The following is a 10,000-nucleotide window of genomic DNA, read 5'->3' as shown; positions in this document are numbered from 1 at the left end:
AAGGAATGCAATGCATAAAATTCCATTACCACTGGCAAAGGAGGAACGATCGTAAATGGAAACGATTGCTAATTGGCAGGATTAGGTTTCAGTGACGCAAAGTTAACCGAAAGAGTTGATCGGAGTAGACCGAAACTGTTCGATTCCTTCAAGAGACTTTTTCTTTATCTGTCGAAAGGCGATTGCATATAAGTTATACCCCGTTTGTTACCGAGGGGGGCTCCATAGGAATGAATAAAGTAGCCTGGAGGTATAACAACCCGGCACATTAGGAGGTTAAAATATGGGGAGTATAGAAATCAATTCAAGAGGTATTTTCCTTAAGATCATTTTTGCGTCTTCGTTGTGTAGATTTAAGGAAACGTAACCAAGAATCACTGGTGGATTATTTTATTTTGATCCACGTGGTGCTAAGATGGGAGGGCTGATGAATGGATTCGTTTATTGGTGTGGTGTGTATCCTAATAAGTGAGATTGTAAAGCTCTTTTGGTGTGTGTATATATAAAAATTCATACTCCATGTAATTCGAACGGCGGTTTATGAAAACCGCTAACGATAGTCAGTATTTTGTAATGAGAAGCGAGGAACGTTGCCGGGTACCCCTTTTCTCTACGCAAGCCGATGGCCCGGGTTCGAATCCCGCGGCTACTGGTAACTGCCACTCGCCCCGGTAGAAGAAGGGCGTACAGCAAAGAATATAACCTCAGTGGTAAGTAAGAGCCTCCTGGCGTTCGCACCTCGCCTTTTAGAGAAGCAAGATTAGGATAGGATAGTGTGGGACGCCTCTTGAAGATGTATATACACTTATGGCTAATGGCGGGTAGTTTTATTACTCGAATGGTATAGGGCTTCCTAGATTGGCGGTGTTATCTCTGCAAGACTATTATCTTGGGCAGACTTTGCAATAAATGATCGCGCCTAACGACAGATGATCTTAATCAGCAGGTGAAAAAGTGGACCCTCTTGAATATCTTATTGGGCGACTCTCTCGGGACTTCGGGCTCACTTTGTGACGCGAAGTACCTCTTCTTTTCTGCCTCTTCTGTTTGCTTCCCAGACGCCGAATCACACACAAACTCACCCCCCCGCCCCCCCGGAAAGGAGATGGGATCGCGACGCCGGCTCTATCTGAGCCATAAACTATGCAAATTCTGGAGATGGTTCGCAAGTAAACTGGCGGATAAGTAAGCAAAGGCTGCTCTTGACAGTTGTCTCTTGTTTAACCAAGATACCGTAGATAAGGATAGGATTACCGTCTTCTCCAACCACCATCGTCACTTCTATCTCCTTCGGGCTGGCTTCGTCTTGTACAGTTATTTTCGCTCCTATGTATTGCTGTTTGGCTGACGCTTTGACCGAGTCTATAACAAGTGTATTTCTTTAAGTCGTACATTTACGATACGACTAAATCCACGAGGTCGTAAAAGAGTCGTGCACATGGCAAATCTACGACCCAGAGATACAATACGCTTCCCACGGCGTCCTCAGTAAAAGTAGAGGCAGCTGTACATTTACTCTGGATGTCGCCAGGCGATTTTATTCAGTTGGATTAATTCTCAAGTGGGTTGAGACACCGCACGAGATAGACTGCACAAGTCTTATGGCTGTTTAGGCCAGAATGAGACATCATTCTCATATGACTGAGGACTAGTTACCGCTCGGGAAAAGAATGCTGATCACTTTCGTATATTCAGTCCTCATACTGCATGTGCCTCCTTCCATCAATCGTTTCTTTATTAACTTATCGGGATGATAATGTACCTAAATACATCCCGATGGAAAGTGGTATCATTTCATGGGTATATCCTGTCTACCACGGAATGGGGGGGTGGCGAGTGGGGGGAGATATTAATGTTCATCTGGGAAAACATCACTCACCCCACCCCCTCCCCGATGATTAATTTACCCGAAGATTCTTCACAGAAAAATTCCCCAGTCTACAGAGGGATATCATTATCATTATTACAGTAGTAGTAGTAGTAGTAGTAGTAGTAGTAGTTGTAGTTGTAGTTGTAGTTGTAGTTGTTGTTGTCGTTGTTGTTGTTGTTGTTGTTGTTGTTGTTGTTGTTGTTGTTGTTGTTGTTGTTGTTGTTTATTGGCGGCGGCGGCGGCGGGTGAGGGGCCAATGAACTGTGTCTGTGGGAGGCAGATCCTGCTGCTTCCACCACACAGTTCCACGAGGATGAAGGTCGTCTAAAAAAAAAAAAGTAGTATTAGTAGTAGTAGTAGTAGTAGTAGTGGTGGTACATACCTGTCAGCTACTGTGATGTCTTACCGTAAGATTTTGCGTTAGAGACCATAAGTTTGTGTATAAAAATGTAATTAAACCATAAGAAAACCATATTTCTTTGTCATTCAATATTTATTTCAAAACAAATGCAGAATGAAAACACAATGTAAGCATACGACACAGCATCAACCCCACATAATGAAAAACAGATGTGTTGTGGCCTCGCTTTGTTTGCAGACAAAGGCTTGAGCGGCTTTCGAGTTGGGAAACATTTTCCTTATCAAATAGATGAAGTGGTCAGCCGACGTCGATGGTAAATTATGTTTGGCCAAAAATTGGCAAAACAGGATTTCTGATTCGGCTATGTTCTTTTCATTGTCAATCTGGTTGACTTGATGGCGAAATTGTTGATCAATCGGTGCATATTCTTTGGCCATTTTGAACGTAAGTTTGTGCTTGTCGATTCAATGTACCGTACGACATCAAATTGGCCTGAGGCCGATATTATTATTATTATTACTATTATTATTATCATTATTATTATTATTATTATTATTATTATTATTATTATTATTATTATTATTATTGTTGTTGTTGTTGTTGTTGTTGTTGTTGTTGTTGTTGTTGTTGTTGTTGTTGTTGTTGTTGTTGTTGTTGTTGTTGTTGTTGTTGTTGTTGTTGTTTTTGGAAAGAAATTAAGAGAGGAAGAGGAGGCGAATCAAGTAGGGAAGAAAAGGTAAAAGGTACAGATGGAGAGATGATAATGGAAGAGATGGCAGTAAGGGGAAGATGGGCAGAATATTTTAGGGAGTTGCTAAATGTGAAGGAGGATAGGGAAGGAAAGATAGCTGCAGTGGGAAATGCGAAGAAAATGAGAGTGATGAGTGAGGAGAATGGAGGAGAAATAAGGAAGGATGAGGTGAAGGCAGTTGTAAAGATGATGAAAGCTGGTAAGGCACCTGGTCTGGGTGGATGCCATGCAGAATGTCTGAAAAAGGGAGGTTCAGTGATGGTGGACTGGTTGGTGAGGTTATTTAATGTTTGCTGGAGAGAGGGTAGAGTACCGGAGGACTGGAGAAGTGCCTGTATAGTTCCTCTTTACAAGGGAAAAGGGGACAAGTGTGAACGTAGTAGTTTCAGAGGGATTAGCCTGTTAAGTGTAGTAGGGAAGGCTTATGGGAGGATCTTAATTGAGAGGATTAATAGGAGTAATTGGTGAGGAACAGTGTGGATTTAGGACAGGTAGAGGTTGTGTAGATCAGATCTTTGTGGTAAGACAGATATGTGAGAAAGCTATAGGAAAGGGGAAGGATGTTTTTTGGGCTTTTATGGATCTGGAAAAGGCTTATGATAGGGTAGACAGAAAGGCACTGTGGGAGGTTATGCAGATTTATGGGATAGGAGGAAAGCTTTTGGGAGCTGTCAAGAGTTTTTATGAGAGTAGTAGAGCTTGTGTCAGGATTAGAAATGGAGAGAGTGAGTGGTTTGAAGTAAAGGTGGGACTTCGTCAAGGATGCGTTATGTCGCCCTGGCTGTTCAACTTATACATGGATGGGGTGGTGCGAGAGGTGAATGCTAGGGTAGTGGGTCAGGGATTGGAGATGGTTAAAGAAAATGGAGAAAAGTGGGACGTGAGCCTGCTGTTGTTTGCGGACGACACTGCGCTTATTGCAAGATCGGAGGAGGGAATGAGGAAGCTGGTGGCAGAGTTTGGGAGAGTATGTGATAGAAGAAAGCTAAAGATAAATGTGGGTAAAAGTATGTGTGAGTAAATTTTGACGCAGCCCGAAGGGATTTCTCCCCGTCCTCTCCTTATATGCAAGGGGGGACGGAGAGGGGGGGTCGCCGATTAAATGAAGCGGCCTTGCTGTGGATGTGCTGTGTCTTGCGACACTGCTTCTGACCCAGGGCGGTGGGCAGGGTGCAGGGATGACCCGTCATCCAGGAGGTACTCAGATGAGAGGGAGGGTGGGAGGGGTGTGGAGTGTATTTAGGGATGAAATGGGTGGGAGTGTTTTTGTGCCTTTCCCTTTTTGGCTACCTCCCTTGGAAGGGGGAAAAAGCCTTGGTATATGTATGTATGTTTTTGTTTTTGTTTTTGTTTTTGTCTTTGTTTTTGTTTATGTCTTTGGCTTTGGCTTTGGCTTTGTCTTCTTCTTCTTCTCATTATTATCATTATTATTATTATTATCATTATTATTATTGTCATTATTATTATTGTCATTATTATTATTGTCATTATTATTATTGTCATTATTATTGTTGTTATTATTATTGTTATTGTTTCTACTATTATCATTTGTTTAAGAGAGGGTAGAGTGCCGGAGGACTGGAGGAGTGCCTGTATCGTTCCGCTTTACGAGGGAAAGGGGGACAAGTGTGAGTGTAGTAGTTTCAGAGGGATCAGCTTGTTAAGTGTAGTTGGGAAAGCTTATGGAAGGATCTTGATTGAGAGGATTAGGAGAGGAAGAGAGGGAGTAGTTGGTGAGGAACAGTGGGGTTTTGTGACAGGTAGGGGTTGTGTAGATCAGATTTTTGTGGGAAGACAGATATGTGAGAAAGCTATAGGAAAAGGTAAGGATTATTTTTGGGTTTTTATGGATTTGGAAAAGGCTTACGACAGGGTAGATAGGAGGGCACTGTGGGAGGTACTGCAGATATATGGGGTAGGAGGAAAGCTGTTAAGAGCTGTCAAGAGTTTTAGGAGAGTAGTAGAGCTTGTGTTAGGATTAGAAATGGAGAGAGTGAATGGTTTGAGGTAAAGATGGGACTTCGTCAGGGATATGTTATGTCGCCCTGGCTGTTCAATCTATACAGGACGGGGTGGTGCGAGAGGTGAATGCAAGGGTGGTGGGTCAGGGGATGGAGATGGTTAAAAAAAAATGGAGAAAAGTGGGAAATAAGCCAGTTGTTGTTTGCTGACGACACTGCGCTTATAGCAGGATCAGAGGAGTGATTAAAGAAGTTAGTGACAGAGTTTGAGAAGGTGCGTGAAAGAAGGAAGCTGAAGATAAATGTGGGCAAAAGAAAGGTGATGAGTTGTACAAGAAAAGGGAGTGGCAGTAGGCTGGAAGTGAGTATTAAGGGGGAGAGAGACTGGAGGAGGTGGATAGTTTTAGACACTTGGTGCAAATGTGGCAGGAAAGGGAGGAGTGGGGGTGGAGGTAGAATGTAGGTTGAGAGAAGTGAGTAAATGCCTTGGTGGATTAAAAAGTGTAATGAGAAATAGACATCTGGGAATGGACGCTAATAGGAGGTTATATGAAGGAGTGATTGTGCCGACAGCACTGTGCGGGGCAGAAATATGTAACATAAGAGAGGAAGAGAGGAGTCTGAATGTGTTCGAGATGAAATGTCTGAGAAGTATGATAGATGTTACTAGGCTAGATAGAGTGAGAAATGATGAGGTGAGGAGGAGAACAGGGGTGGAAAGGGAGTTGGGAGATAGGATTGAGGAAAGAGTATTGGGATGGTTTGGACACATGGAAAGAATGAGTGAAGAAAGATTAGTAGAAGACAAAAGAAACAATATAGATTTAATATATCTAGACTTTGCAAAAGCTTTTGATACCGTCCCACACAAAAGACTACTTACTAAATTAGCTTTGCATGGAATAAGTGGTAGCCTATTAGGTTGGACTAGTAATTGGTTGAAAGGTCGAAAACAGAGAGTTGTTTTAAATGGAAAAACTTCTGGATGGAAAAGTGTTGCAAGTGGAGTTCCTCAGGGTTCTGTTCTTGGGCCACTTCTATTCATAGTATATATAAATGATATAGACCATGGACTAAAATCTACTGTTTCCAAATTTGCTGATGATACAAAACTGTGCGGAGTGGCAAATGATCACTCAAACCAATTAGATATTCAAGAAGATTTAGATCAATTACAGCAATGGTCTGAAAAGTGGCTAATGAATTTTAACACAAGTAAATGCAAGGTAATGCACATAGGTAAAACTAACAGTAAGTACGATTACAAGTTATTTGGAAATTCGTTAACAAAAGTGGATAGTGAAAAAGATCTCGGCGTAATTATCAGTAACGACCTCAAATCATCCAAGCAGTGTATTTCAGCCTCTGAGAAAGCAAATAAGATTCTGGGATTGATTGCGCGATCTTTTGATTTCAAAAGTCCATCACTCATTAACAAGCTATATAAATCGTTAGTTCGTCCACATTTGGAATATGCTGTTTCCGTATGGTCACCGAATCTCATTAAAGACATTGACAGACTGGAAAAAGTACAACGGCGAGCCACAAAACTGATTCCAAATATCAAAAATAAATCATACGAAAATCGACTTAAGCACATGAATCTGTTTTCCCTAAAAAAGCGTAGACTCAGAGGTGACTTGATACAGGTCTTTAAGATTTTAAAGGGAATTGACAACATCAAAAGTGACCAAATTTTCACATTGAATGAGAATCAGACAAGAAACAATGGTCTCAAACTGTCCGGAAATAGATTCAAATTGGAAGTAGGTAGAAACAACTTTGCCAACCGTGTAGTTAATGAATGGAATAAACTTCCTGCACAGGTAGTGCAATGTAGTTCAGTTCAAAGCTTTAAGAATCATTTAGATAAATACCTAAGTAAGATGCTGTAATGATTATAATTTGTTATACTTTTTGTTTTTGTTTTGTTATAATTTGTCTGTCTGATTTTCATTTATTATTAGTTATATGTCAATTTATAATCATTTACTATTTACCTGTTTGTTTGTTATTCAACTATACCTATGCATTTATTTATGTATTTTATTTGTTATTTTTACATTATTGTTTTAATTTATTATTATGATATATATATGTATTTATATATATATATATATATATATATATATATATATATATATATATATATATGTGTGTGTGTGTATGTTTTTTTTTTTTTTTTTTTTTTTTTTTTTTTTTGCATCCGACCTAGATATGGATCAAAAGGTCTCCTGTCGGCATGCTCCGCCTTTGTAATCCTTTGATTTGTGGAAGGTAGAGGTTGAAGGAGTGAATATGAGGGTGCGCCCTAGGATGAGATGGATGGATGGGGTAAAAGGGGTATTACAAGAGAGGAATGTCTGTTGAGGAAGGACGGGAGAGGACAGAAAATAGGTGTGAATGGAGAAGGGTTGTGTATGAATGATGCTGTGATATATGAGGGGGAGGAAGTATGTATGAGAAATAATTTGACGCAGCCCGAAGGGATTTCTCCCCGTCTTCTTTTCTGCATGAGGGGACAGAGAAGGGGGTCGCCGAATTAATGAAGAGAGTGACAGCAAGTGCGAGTGCTATCCACCCACTTAGCCTTCGGACATTTAGTTCTCTGGACATGTAGTCTTCTGGACATTTAGTCTTCTGGACATTTTGTCTTCTGAACATTTAGTCTTCTGGACATTTTGTCTTCTGAACATTTGGTCTTCTGGACATTTGGTCTTCTGGACATTTAGTCTTCTAGAAGTTTAGTCTTCTGGACATTTGGTCTTCTGGACATTTGGTCTTCTGGACATTTGGTCTTCTGAGTATTTAGTCTTCTGGACATTTACCCTCTGGACATTTAGTCTCCTGGACAATTAGTCTTCTGGACATTTTGTCCTCTGGACATTTAGTCTTCTGGACATTTAGTCCTCTGGACATTTAGTTCTCTGGACATTAAATCTTCTGGACATTTAGTCTTCTGGACATTTAATCTTCTGGACATTTGGTCCTCTGGACAATTAGTCTTCTGGACATTTGGTCTTCTGGACAATTAGTCTTTTGGACATTTGGTCTTCTGGACATTTGGTCTTCTGGACATTTAGTCTTCTGGAGAATTAGTCTTCTGGACATTTAGTCTTCTGGACAATTGATCATCTGGACATTTGGTCTTCTGGACATTTGATCTTCTGGACATTTAGTCTTCTGGACATTTGTTCTTCTGGACATTTAGTCTTCTGAACAATTGATCATCTGGACATTTGGTCATCAGGACATTTGGTCTTCTAGACATTTAGTCTTCTGGACATTTAGTCCTCTGGGCATTTAGTCTTCTGGACATTTGGTCCTCTGGACAATTAGTCCTCTGGACATTTAGTCTTCTGGACATTTAGTCTTCTGGACATTTGGTCTTCTGAACATTTGATCTTCTGGACATTTTGTCTTCTGAACATTTGGTCTTCTGGACATTTAGTCTCCTGGACAATTAGACTTCTGGACATTTAGTCTTCTGGACATTTGGTATTCTGGACATTTAGTCTTCTGGAAGTTTGGTATTCTGGACATTTAGTCTTCTGGAAGTTTGGTCTTCTGGACATTTGGTCTTCTGGACATTTGATCTTCTGGACAATTAGTCTTCTGGACATTTAGTCTTCTGGACAATTAGTCTTCTGGACATTTAGTCTTCTGGACAATTAGTCTTCTGGACAGTTAGTCTTCTGGACATTTGGTCTTCTGGACATTTGGTCTTCTGGACATTTAGTCTTCTGGACATTTAGTCTTCTGGAGAGTTAGTCTTCTGGACATTTAGCCTTCTGGACATTTAGCCTTCTGGACATTTGGTCTTCTGGACAATTAGTCTTCTGGACATTTAGCCTTCTGGACATTTGGTCTTCTGGACAATTAGTCTTCTGGACATTTGGTCTTCTGGACATTTGGTCTTCTGGACATTTGGTCTTCTGGACAATTAGTCTTCTGGACATTTGGTCCTCTGGACAATTAGTCTTCTGGACATTTTGTCCTCTGGACATTTAGTCTTCTGGACATTTAGTCCTCTGGACATTTAGTTCTCTGGACATTAAATCTTCTGGACATTTAGTCTTCTGGACATTTAGTTTTCCACTAATTACTCTTCTGACAATTAGTCCTCCACTAATTAGTTTTCTGACAATCTCTCTTAGAAAAAATAACTATAGACTTTTTGTCTTTCCAATGTTTTGCCTTCAACTTAAAATAGGATAATCATCTTGAAACGTCAATATTTATTATTTTATTATCAAGATTGAATGTCCCGCATTTGGTGCGAGTGATGGTTAGGTCAGTAGAGATGACGTCAGGATTTGTTTAGATATGTGGGACAGTTGCTCAGAGGAAAGCTGTTCGGCAGAACAGCTCACAGTTGACCAAGGGGGCAGCTGGTCAACGGACAATTGACTAACGGACAATAAATCAACAGGTGGTTGCCCAGTGGAAGCTTATTTAGCAGAAAAAGTGTAATAGCGGAGATTTTTTTTAGCACTTTTTTATAATTATCTTTGTAACGCAGTTTCCTTTCACTTGTGTGATTAGATAATCAAGGCAAGTGACAGTCACTGGCAACCATTGGGGATTAAACCCGGATTAAGTAGTTAAGAGTCGAGATTACAGCTCACAGATGGATGCTGTAGAATTTCCCGGGTTGAATAATATAATTCTGCCAGGCTGTGTCACTTCCTTTAGGATAGACCAGAGGTCCTGCAGTGGACCCAAAAGCCATGTTAATGGATGAGTTGGAAGGTATTGAACACATGCGAGTGACGGTTAGGTAAGTGGACGCCATAAATATAATAGGGCTAGTAATAATGAGAACAGTATAATAGACAAAAAAATAAATAGAAAATCAATAGAAATTGTAGGAAAAAATTGAGTGTTGAACAGGTGCAAGGGACGGAAAGGTCAGTGGTTTCAACCCAGGTTCCTGGTCTGCATAATCATAATAATGTCATGAAGAAGGGTAGAGATAATAATCACTTGCAAGGCGAGGTGGAGGGTAGTGGACGCTGTAGATAAGAGAGGAAATTCGAGTAGAACAACGATAAGAA

The sequence above is a fragment of the Oratosquilla oratoria genome, chromosome 7 (assembly GCF_046742065.1).
Source record: "Oratosquilla oratoria isolate Oo_2021 chromosome 7, ASM4674206v1, whole genome shotgun sequence".
NCBI lineage: Eukaryota > Metazoa > Arthropoda > Malacostraca > Stomatopoda > Squillidae > Oratosquilla > Oratosquilla oratoria.
This window is presented reverse-complemented; position numbering follows the sequence as displayed.